Source organism: Erpetoichthys calabaricus, chromosome 16, assembly GCF_900747795.2.
Source record: "Erpetoichthys calabaricus chromosome 16, fErpCal1.3, whole genome shotgun sequence".
NCBI classification, from domain to species: domain Eukaryota; kingdom Metazoa; phylum Chordata; class Cladistia; order Polypteriformes; family Polypteridae; genus Erpetoichthys; species Erpetoichthys calabaricus.
Genome location: NC_041409.2, coordinates 93,743,415 through 93,754,922, shown reverse-complemented (window position 1 = coordinate 93,754,922; position 11,508 = coordinate 93,743,415). Strand labels below are relative to the sequence as shown.

At 39.3% G+C, this 11,508-nt stretch overlaps 1 protein-coding gene across 1 annotated transcript in view; it reads right to left on the bottom strand.

Annotated features, from left to right (window-relative positions):
• Positions 1-7,200: 7,200 nt before the first annotated feature.
• si:dkeyp-69b9.6 (uncharacterized) overlaps positions 7,201-11,508 on the bottom strand; it is a 752,000-nt gene continuing 747,692 nt past the window's right edge. The window contains exon 3 of the transcript XR_007933635.1: positions 7,201-7,212. The gene's annotated coding sequence lies outside the window, so the exon portion shown is untranslated. The remainder of the gene's footprint in view (positions 7,213-11,508) is intronic.

Sequence of the window (11,508 nt, the reverse complement as noted above, 5' to 3'; positions counted from 1 at the left end):
AGCATCGTCAGCAAAGTCAAGATCAGTGAACCTTTCTTCACCAACAGATGCCCCACAGCCGCTGGACCCCACAACCCTACACAACACCCAGTTCATTCCAGCATTGAACAGAGTAGGAGCAGAACACACCGCTGATGGACCCCAGAATCAACTGGGAAAACCACAGAGGTCCTGCCTCCACTCTGCACAGCACTCACAGTACCAGTGTACAGGCCGGCCATGATATCCAGCAACCTCGAGGGGATCCCCGCAAACCCTCAGGATGTCCCACAGGGCAGCTCGATGAACTGAGTTGAACGCTTTACGAAAATTGACAAAGGCTGCAAAGAAAAGCAACAACAACAACGTTTATTTCTAGAGCACGTTTTCATACAAATGACGGAGCTCAAAGTGATTTACAGGATGAAGAAAGAAAAAAAGAGAAAATATGAAAGTAAAATCAGGCAATGCTAATTAACGTAGAATAAAAATGAGGTCCGATGGCCAGGGAGGACAGAAAAAACAAAAAAAAACTCCACATGGCTGGAGAAAAAAAAAAAACAAAATCTACAGGGGTCCCAAGGCCACGAGACCACCCAGCCCCCTCTTGGCATTCTACCTAACATCTCAATCAGTCCTCATGGTATTCCGGGTTCACATGGAAGAACTTGATGATGAGGTTCAAGTGGACTTCTGGCCTTTAATCCATCAATGGAGGGACATGACGGTGCTTTGATCAGGCGGTGGTGGCGCAGGGGTGAGTGCGGATTGTGGAGCCATGATAAAAACGAGTATCAGGGTTAAACTAAGATGAAGCTCTGAGAAAGCTGTGTTACAATAATGAGTTTTTAGCAGTTCTTTAAAGTGCTCCACCGTATCAGACCGGTGAATTTCTATCAGTCAGCTCGTATTCCAGATTCCAGGTGCCTAACACCAGAAGGCCGGCCGCCCGCCTCACCACTTCTTTTAAGTTTAGCTCTTAGAATTCTAAGCAGACCCTCATTTGAAGATCTGAGGTTACGATTTGGAGTGTAAGGTGAGAGACATTCAGAGATCTAAGATGGAGCAGATGATTGAAGGCTTTGTAAACCAGAGATAAAAATCTGGGGAGACGGGCATAAAAATATTTAAGCGCGTCATTGTTTATTAGAATGTATACTTTTAAACTTAGATAAACTAACCATCGCATGTTTGCTTGTAAGAAGATGTCAAATGGAGGCTTGGGACTTGAACACGTTTCACGTTTAGCTAAAGTCACTTAACTAACAATCAAGCAGACCTCGGGAACTTAAACGGCCGTCCAATTTTTGGACTCTTGCAGCATCTTCCATAAAGCAGCCATTAGACGCTATAAATTGGAGGGATCTTCACAAGCATTTTTAAGAAAGCAACAGCTGCCAGAGAAACGACAACTCGGTCGACTTTGCCATCTACGGACCACCCTTCCGCTCTCAAGCATCCCACCTGGCTTAAGAAAACAAAGCCTGCAAGCACCAAAGCTACAGCCACCTGACATGAAGCTTGCTGTGTGACCCTGATGTACGCCATTCAGGTCGTATGTTTTCATATCTAACGTTGCCTCTTTTTCCTGCACATAAACATAAGTGATGGTGGAAATGGAGTTTGAATATTGATTGTTTGGGTGCCAGGCATCCTAGCTGAGATAAAGGAAGGTTTCATACCCAGCCAGGGGGCTGTAGTGGAAGGACCGGGCAGACAGGCTTACCAGGAGCGGGTTATTCCCTCACACGACAGGTGGCATTGTCCCTCAGGGTTAAACCTGATTAGGCCACCCGCAGGGTGCCATGGGAAGTGGAGGCCCGGAAACGCAGCCCTCTTGGGGTTTTTGGGTAATGCCAGAGGGTACTGCGGTGGGAGGACTGCTCTGATTGCCACACGACTCGACTTGGGGAAGAGAACGAAAGCAATTTCTGGGTTGACCTTAAAAGAAAGCCCTCCCGACTCTGACTCGACCAAATTGAGGCAGTGGGCGACGCTCTTGGAGGGAGAATGAGAATTGTGCTTGGTGTATTTTTTGGTGGTGTTCATGTGAAGGTAATAAAACTGAAAGTGTTGTCTGGGCATCATTGTGTCTATGGTTTGAGGCTCAGTGGCGTCCCCTAGTGCTTACAGTTGCTTAGCTGACGTTGTCCTGTTGCGTACTGACTCTCAGCTCATCTCATTTTGGCTCGTGAGTGAGTGACTTGTCGCCCCTGGTAAGGTGTCAAAGTTGAGATAGTCAGCCTCGGCTGGAGTTGAGGTGCTTTGAGGTCATCTGTGCTGAGTGAATGTTAAGAAGGCAGGCCATGAGGGACGCACAGCAAATGAAGGCCAACAGTTAAGGCGTTCCAGTATCAACATGTCCACCATTATAAGAGAGTCTAAGAGGTTGAAGTATCTTTAGTGAACGCTTTCTTACAACAAAACGGTTACTGCATGTCTGAGATGGTGGACTGGACGTTGGATCTCGTGAGAGATGAGCACTGAAACGAGTCGATTGACTGATCTGTAACCACACCAGGCTGATGACTGCTGAATTCTAGCAAATCTTCATTAGCCTGTGAGTTCGGCCTCCAGTATCTCCTCTTATTTATCACTATAATTGGGTGTTGGCTTCTTTTACAGCTTGTTATTTCATGATGAATACTTGAACTACACAAGACTGGACTGTTTGTTAAAATTGCTTTGTGCAGCACAGTAGCATTAGTGCCTGGCACCAATTGTAAGTGATTGTTATGTATCCAGGTATTCATAGCTTGCCTGAAAAAACTTATTTATTTAATTACTAGCTGTTCTGTCTGGTTTTGCCCAGAACAGTGATAAAATGTACGTTATATAAAATAAATGAAAAGCGCATCTGACACTTGTGACCTCCTCATCACGGCAGAAAGTCAGGTATTTCTGTAACATTATATAACATGTAGTGCTTCTCAGCTTCTGACACCCTCGTGAACATTGACTTTTAAAATAAATGTAAGATTTAAAGAAATAGACATAGATTTGTAGCAAACAACAATTCATTGAGCAACTATAACTATAAGGCACTATATAATAGATAGATAGATAGATAGATAGATAGATAGATAGATAGATAGATAGATAGATAGATAGATAGATAGATAGATAGATAGATAGATAGATAGATAGATAGATAGATAGATAGATAGATAGACACAGAACCCGTTTCGACAACGTAAGATGAAACGGGCACGAGTTTGTGTCAGCAGTGTAAGAAGAACAAATGATAAGTAACGAAGAAGTTGTTTTGTAATGATTGTAGTCCTCTTTACTCATTACTGTACAGGCTTGTACTGTTAGTTGATGAATTTTCCAGGCCTATTGTATAATAGTGAATGATGAATGTTCCAGTACAATATGGAATAGTAATAAGTATAAGCATCACAAACCTGATATAGGTGTATTGAATGAATGCGTAATTGAATCAGAATGCGTAATTAGGCCTCGAGCTGTAGTCGAAATCGCCTTTCAGGCCTCTAGAGCTTTAATCGAAGTCGCCTTTCTCTTTGAGTTTTTTTCGCGGCCGTAAATCCACCGCCTGCCGTGATGTTGGGGTTGGCTGTCGGTCTCATAAGGTTTTTTGGGCAGCTGCACAGAAGGCGACTGCGCATTCGGCTTCGGACGGACGTGAGTGAGTGAGGAGGCAGGCGAATTATGTATTACGATTATTTATTTGTGCGGTGGGTTGGCACCCTGCCTGGGATTGGTTCCTGCCTTGTGCCCTGTGTTGGCTGGGATTGGCTCCAGCAGACCCCCGTGACCCTGTGTTCGGATTCAGCGGGTTGGAAAATGGATGGATGGATGATTTATTTGTATTGTCTTCTTCTTATTATTTTTAAAGGGTGCTCGAGTGTAGCAGTCATAACCTGCATGTGTTTTTCCATGCAAACAACTGTACGCCTACTTTTACCCCAGTGTGTGTGTGTATATATATATAGTTTTTTTTTTATATATTTTTTTATACATACAGTATATAATGTAGTGCCTTTTCTATCTATCTGTAATATAGGGCCTTACAATTCTATCTATCTATCATGTTTTCCATTAAGCTTTCTGAAATTGTAACTTCATATGATGTTATTAAAGCTCTTTTTTATTTTTCCATATATATCTGCCTGTCAGCTCTTTTAAGACACTTGCAAATTCATCACTTTCTGAAATTTGGCACTGCATATGGTCATTATCTAAATTTATGACCATTTCTAATATTATTTTGAGGTCTTAAAGCCCCATTGTTCCAGTCTGCTAACCTTTAATAGGTAACCATATATGTGAGGATGCAAAATTATAGGATTCAGCGCCAGTGAGTGGTTGAGGAGAGCTCAGGAAAGGATCGATACAATTACTGGTTTTACATTTTGAGGAGACTCACTGGGGTATTTGCATAGTCAATAACTTGGGGATTACACCTAACATTTTGTAAGCGAGACTAATAGCAGGCTAAGCCTATTTGTTGTACCCCCGCTGCACGAGTGTCATTTTAAATTCAGTTGCAGTCTACGGCAGTAATCTCTTCTCCACCACTAGAGGTCAGGAATGATGCACTTTATGTGTCATTTTCCAAATGAGGCTTGGATACTGGAGAATGGATTTAAATCCCAGTCCAGCACCACCATCGGGGAGACTCACCATTCGGTGACTGTGTGGGCTTCTCTCAGCTACTTTCATTTTCCTCCTACATACCATGGAGGCCTGCGTTAGACTGATTGCCATTTTACAAGTTTAAGTTTCTGCTGCACACCTGAAACTGCCAGTAGAGACTCTGATCCTCTAAGGTGTGTGAATGAGTCAGCCTTGGCACTGCAGAAATTAAGGAGTTTTAGTATTATGTATCATAATAATGGTCATTGCATACATCATTATATTTTAACAGTGTAATATGTTTCATATTTGGATTGGTGTATTTTTATGAAATGTATGGTTTTATACCAAAGTCAGAAAAGGTGATGATGTCATTTTTAATCACCACAACAGTCAAATGTAATTGGATTTATTTTAATGTATTTTTTTTAAAAGAGTACTGTACATGAAAATAGGACTAGATGTGAAAGGCGCTATATAATAGATAAATAGATAGATAGATTTGAAAGGCACTATACAGTATAATAGATAGATAGACATGAAAGGCACTATACAGTATAATAGATAGATAGATAGACATGAAAGGCACTATACAGTATAATAGATAGATAGATAGATAGATAGATAGATAGATAGATAGATAGATAGATAGATATGAAAGGCACTATACAGTATAATAGATAGATAGATAGATAGAAAGATAGATAGATATGAAAGGCACTATACAGTATAATAGATAGATAGATAGACATGAAAGGCACTATACAGTATAATAGATAGATAGATATGAAAGGCACTATACAGTATAATAGATAGATAGATAGATAGATAGATAGATAGATAGATATGAAAGGCACTATACAGTATAATAGATAGATAGAAAGATAGATAGATATGAAAGGCACTATACAGTATAATAGATAGATAGATAGATAGATAGATAGATAGATAGATATGAAAGGCACTATACAGTATAATAGATAGATAGAAAGATAGATAGATAGATATGAAAGGCACTATACAGTATAATAGATAGATAGATAGACATGAAAGGCACTATACAGTGTAATAGATAGATAGATAGATATGAAAGGCACTATACAGTATAATAGATAGATAGACATGAAAGGCACTATACAGTATAACAGATAGATAGATATGAAAGGCACTATACAGTATAATAGATAGACATGAAAGGCACTATACAGTATAATAGATAGATAGATAGACATGAAAGGCACTATACAGTATAATAGATAGATAGATAGATAGATATGAAAGGCACTATACAGTATAATAGATAGATAGACATGAAAGGCACTATACAGTATAACAGATAGATAGATATGAAAGGCACTATACAGTATAATAGATAGACATGAAAGGCACTATACAGTATAATAGATAGATAGACATGAAAGGCAGTATACAGTATAATAGATAGATAGATAGACATGAAAGGCACTATACAGTATAATAGATAGATAGATAGATAGATGTGAAAGGCACTATATGATAGATAGATAGATAGACAGATAGATAGACATGAAAGGCACTATACAGTATAACAGATAGATAGATATGAAAGGCACTATACAGTATAATAGATAGACATGAAAGGCACTATACAGTATAATAGATAGATAGATAGACATGAAAGGCACTATACAGTATAATAGATAGATAGATAGATAGATAGATAGATAGATAGATAGATAGATAGATAGATAGATAGATAAAGTCTTGTTTGCTTGATTCACCAAGATGGACCCCCCAACACCCACTGGTGGGTCACAAAGACTTTTTTATGGGAAGATGTGAGTTGCGTCTGCCAGCACCAGCCATGATAAAATGTACACCCAATAATACATTAAGTAAAATCACAGAAAATGCAAATCTGTCGACGTATTATTTTGTCATACATTACAGCCCTAAATGACAGGACTAAGATATCTGAACATCAACATCAAGTACCCAACACTGAAGGCAGAACGCCAAGTGAATATTCAAAGCCGTTTTAAATAAAAGTGATACATCGCGTTGTACGTACTGTAAGTCATCAGTGAGATTGATTGTAATGAGAACGACTACTCCAGAGTAGAACTTGAAATTGCGTCACAAACACACCGATCAATGGGTCGTCTGAAATGGCTTAGTCTTGAGACCCTGAGGAGGACCTGAAGGTTCAGGCTGCACGTGAGAACATCTGAGCAAAGCTGTGAAGCACTGCAGGGTTGAAGCAACAACAACAAACAAGCTACTGGCACCAAACATAAAAACAATGTCACGTATTCCAAAGAAATTTATTTCATAGCTAAGAAACTGCATTGAGCATATCATGAATAAATTGAAAACTTTGATTAAGCTGAGTAAGTTGAGTTTGTTAAGAACAGTTTAACAAAACATTCATTTGTTGAGGCAAGTTTACAGTTTATTCCATTTTTGCACAACAGCGCCATCTTGTGGGGATATAGGGCAGCGCCTACCCAGCTGCCCTTAACGCCAAGACACCCCTGCTCCTCTTCCTACTTTTTACCACATTGCTTTAGTAATTTGTCCTTTGTGTCATCACTCACTTTCTGAAGTTGGCTCTCACACGCGCAAGTCTGCTGTGAACTGAAAGGGTTTATGTAACTTTTGCAAACCGAAGAACCTGCAAGTGCACAAAAAGCTCCCCCTAAGAGTGTGGCTGTTTGGACTGACGTTAACATGACGTCATTTTGTCCACATGCATGAATGTAAATCCACAAATGTGTTCAGCCTCTCCAGCTCTAGCAGCCTCACCTCCAAACCCCAGACCCCCCCATCAACACACAGAACAGAAGATGCCATGAACTCCACTAAATGAAATAAAAAAAAAAATTAAATGCCCGAAAGAAAGCCTTTGAAAATATGCAGCACTTCCTCTTAAACCAACACCCCTGAGCACGGCCAGGGCGACTCAGCACTGAAGGAGTGGATGCAACCCGCTGACCGTCTGTTCTTCTGACCTGACCGATTACTGCTATGAACTTCAAACTCAAAAGGAACACAACGCGCAACAAACGAGGAAAGCTCAGTCTGACCGGAGTTAATGAGCAGCGAGTCGATCTGCTCCATCTGTACATATGGAGGGGCAAAGGAACCAAACCTGCCCATTTTACTGCACGAGCCCCCCACTTCTCAAAGCGATTACGCAGGGCAGAATCAGATTTAGGTAAACCCATGAGCAGCAGGAGCTTACCTTGATTTACAGCGGTGTGCTCAGCACAAGAAAAAGGAAACACTCTAAAGCCGATTTAAGTGCAGCAAGAGTGCAACGGCCTCCGTGGGTTTACATTCTTTACCATTTATCACTCCTTACAATCTTCGGATTTACTTAGCAAAATCTTAGAAATGTCTACAAGGATTGAAATATTCACAGTGGGCTGCCAATCAACACATCTGGGGTCTGTTAGATCAGCCCATACAATGTCAATGTTTATTTGAAATAGGGCACTTTCAATTATATAGTGCCTTTCACATCATCTATCTATTATATCCATCCATCCATCCATTTTCCAACCCGCTGAATCCGAACACAGGGTCACGGGGGTCTGCTGGAGCCAATCCCAGCCAACACAGGGCACAAGGCAGGAAACAATCCCGGGCAGGGTGCCAACCCACCGCAGGACACACACACACACACACCCACACACCAAGCACACACTAGGGCCAATTTAGAAACACCAATCCACCTAACCTGCATGTCTTTGGACTGTGGGAGGAAACTGGAGTGCCCGGAGGAAACCCACGCAGACACTGGGAGAACATGCAAACTCCACGCAGGGAGGACCCGGGAAGCGAACCCAGGTCTCCCAACTGCGAGGCAGCAGCGCTACCCACTGCGCCACCATGCCTCTATCTATTATATACACTGTAAAAAGCAATTCAAGGGACCTCTAACCATCACTTAATCAAATGCATGCTATTAGGTTAAAAATTCAAGTTCAATGATTTTATTAAATATTTTAATTTGGAAACATTATTTAATGTGTTGACGTGAAAGAATTATATTAGTACATACTTTAGCTTAGACTTATAAGTAATCTAAACTCAAATTCCTTTTTTCATTTATTGAAAAACAAAATTTAAGTTCGTCTAAACTAATCTAACGCTATGGCTACTTAATTTCGCTGCTTCATGAGTGTGAAACTCCTCCCACTTAACATGCTGTGACAAAATCGTAACGCCATACTGCAAGTGAAACACACAACTACGGTGAGTGATAGAGCGGATATCTTAGTGATAGAGGAGCAATTTCAAGCTAATAATTATTTACATTGCTCTAATATAGTAAATATCATTTACTTATTTAGCATAACAGGTTGAATAGCTCTAGTGAAATTTAGTGCCGTCTATCTTACCATATTTTCTCACGTGCGTTTGTATGCTGGTTAAGGATTTTAGACGCAGTATTGCTTTACTGGATGTAAGCCTGATGGCATATTGAGAAGATACTTCATTAATTGTAATAATCTTTCTTTGACTTTAATTATTTTCCACTTGTTAAGTTTAGAGTATACTCCAAAGCTGTATAGTAAAATGTTTTTGCATCTTGCAATAGAAGTCAGGTTGGACATATTTGGTTATTGAATATTACATTGAGGCCTATAGTTTTACTGCTGCAGTATGGCTATTTGTTAGACAAAGTTTTTGAAAGATGTTGAAAAATGTAAAAATGTAGGTAAAAAAAAAACATTTTGCAACACTTTCATTCTTTAAGTGGCTGTAGTTTTAATAATTTAATAAGTAATTAAACTTGATAAAGCTTAAAATTATAGGCAGAAAACACTAATTACGCCAACTTCATTTTTATATCATCACAACTTTAAAATATATTAATAATTAAGTATTCAGAACTTAAAAGTGTCTTTAAAAATGTAACATAAATTAGTTGGGACAACTTAATTTTTATGTGCAGTGAATTTAAAAAGTTGTGTGTATCCTATATTTTTTTAATTAGATGGTACTTAAAAGTAATTTAAGATCTGAAGGAAAAACCTTTTCCAGTTACTCAATGTTGTGGGTTGGTTCTACATAATCTTAACCAGAAGTTGTAGTAACTCAAAAAACTTGATGCAGAGCGTTTCATTAATTTTTTTTAGAGTGTAGTACCTTACCTATCAATCTATTATATAGTGCCTTTCACATCTATCTATCTATCTATCTAATCTATAGTGCCTTTCCTATCTATCTATCATATAGCACCTTTCCTATCTATCTATCTATCTATTATATAGCACCTTTCAAATCTATCTATCATATAGTGTCTCATATTTATCTATCTATCTATTATATAGCACCTTTCAAATCTATCTATCATATAGCACCTTTCCTATCTATCTATCTATTATATAGCACCTTTCAAATCTATTTATCTATCTATCATATAGTGCCTTTCCTATCTATCTATCTATCTATTATATAGCACCTTTCAAATCTATCATATAGTGTCTCAAATCTATCTATCTATTATATAGAACCTTTCAAATCTATCTATCATATAGTGCATTTCCTAGCTATCTATCTATCTATCATATAGTGCCTTTCCTATCTATCTATCATATAGTGCCTTTCCTATCTATCTATCTATCATATAGTGCCTTTCCTATCATATAGTGTCTTTCAAATTTATCTATCTATTATATAGTGCCTTTCACATCTATCTATCATATAGCACCTTTCCTATCTATCTATTATATAGCACCTTTCAAATCTGTTTATCTATCTATCATATAGTGCCTTTCCTATCTATCTATTATATAGCACCTTTCAAATCTATCTATCATATAGTGTCTCATATCTATCTATCTATCTATTATATAGCACCTTTCAAATCTATCTATCATATAGTGTCTCAAATCTATCTATCTATCTATTATATAGCACCTTTCAAATCTATCTATCATATAGTGCATTTCCTAGCTATCTATCTATCTATCTATCTATCTATCTATCATATAGTGTCTTTCATATCTATCCATCTATCATACAGTGCCTTTCCTATCTATCATATAGTGCCTTTCAAATCTATCTATTATATAGTACCTTACCTATCAGTCTATTATATAGTGCCTTTCACATCTATCTATCAGCGTGATGTGGTGGCTCCGAGGCTAGGGATCAGTGCTGGCAATCAGAAGGTTGCCGGTTCGAATCCTGTAAACTCCAGAAGTGATTCCATTCCGTTGGGCCCTTAACCTGCACTTGCTCCAGCCTGGGTATCAGTGCGTGTTGTTATGTAGTTCCTCTCACGTCTATCTATCGTATAAAGTGCCTTACAATTCTATCTATCAGCGTGAATGTGCAGCTGACAGATCTGCAGAAATTGTGAGATGCCATCATGTCGCCATGCACAAGAATCTCAAAGCAGTGCTTCCAACATCCCATTGAGTCCATGCCATGAAGAAGTGAGGCTGTGTTGAGATACTGTTTTGACACAGCGGTCCCAATAATTTGCTCGGTGGGTGTCTGCTCCGTATTCCACTACCATTGCAGTCAGCAGCTCTTAAGGCAAACAGGACCCTATGGCAGGTTCTGGAGCCCCACCAGAGAGATCATTTTTTGTACTCGTGTTTGTGTCACCACCCCAGCTGATTGATCTCTTCATTGACGAATGCTGTCACGTCCCCCAGTAGAACTCCAGACACGTGGAGAGTCCAGGCTAAGACATCCCGACGCTCTCGTGGCGACTCATCGGCTTATCAAGACAATTTATGTAGGCGTCTCCTTTAATCTGCCCGTCACTCCAATCTATTATTCATTTCCCCCGGGGAGCTGCCCAGCACATGATGTGATAACCACAAATTGTCAAAAGCGTTGTGACTGAGGGGACGTCTACAAAGGGCACATCAAATAAAATCCTGCGCTGAACTTTTATTTTCCCTCCTGGCTGGCAGACTGCTACTT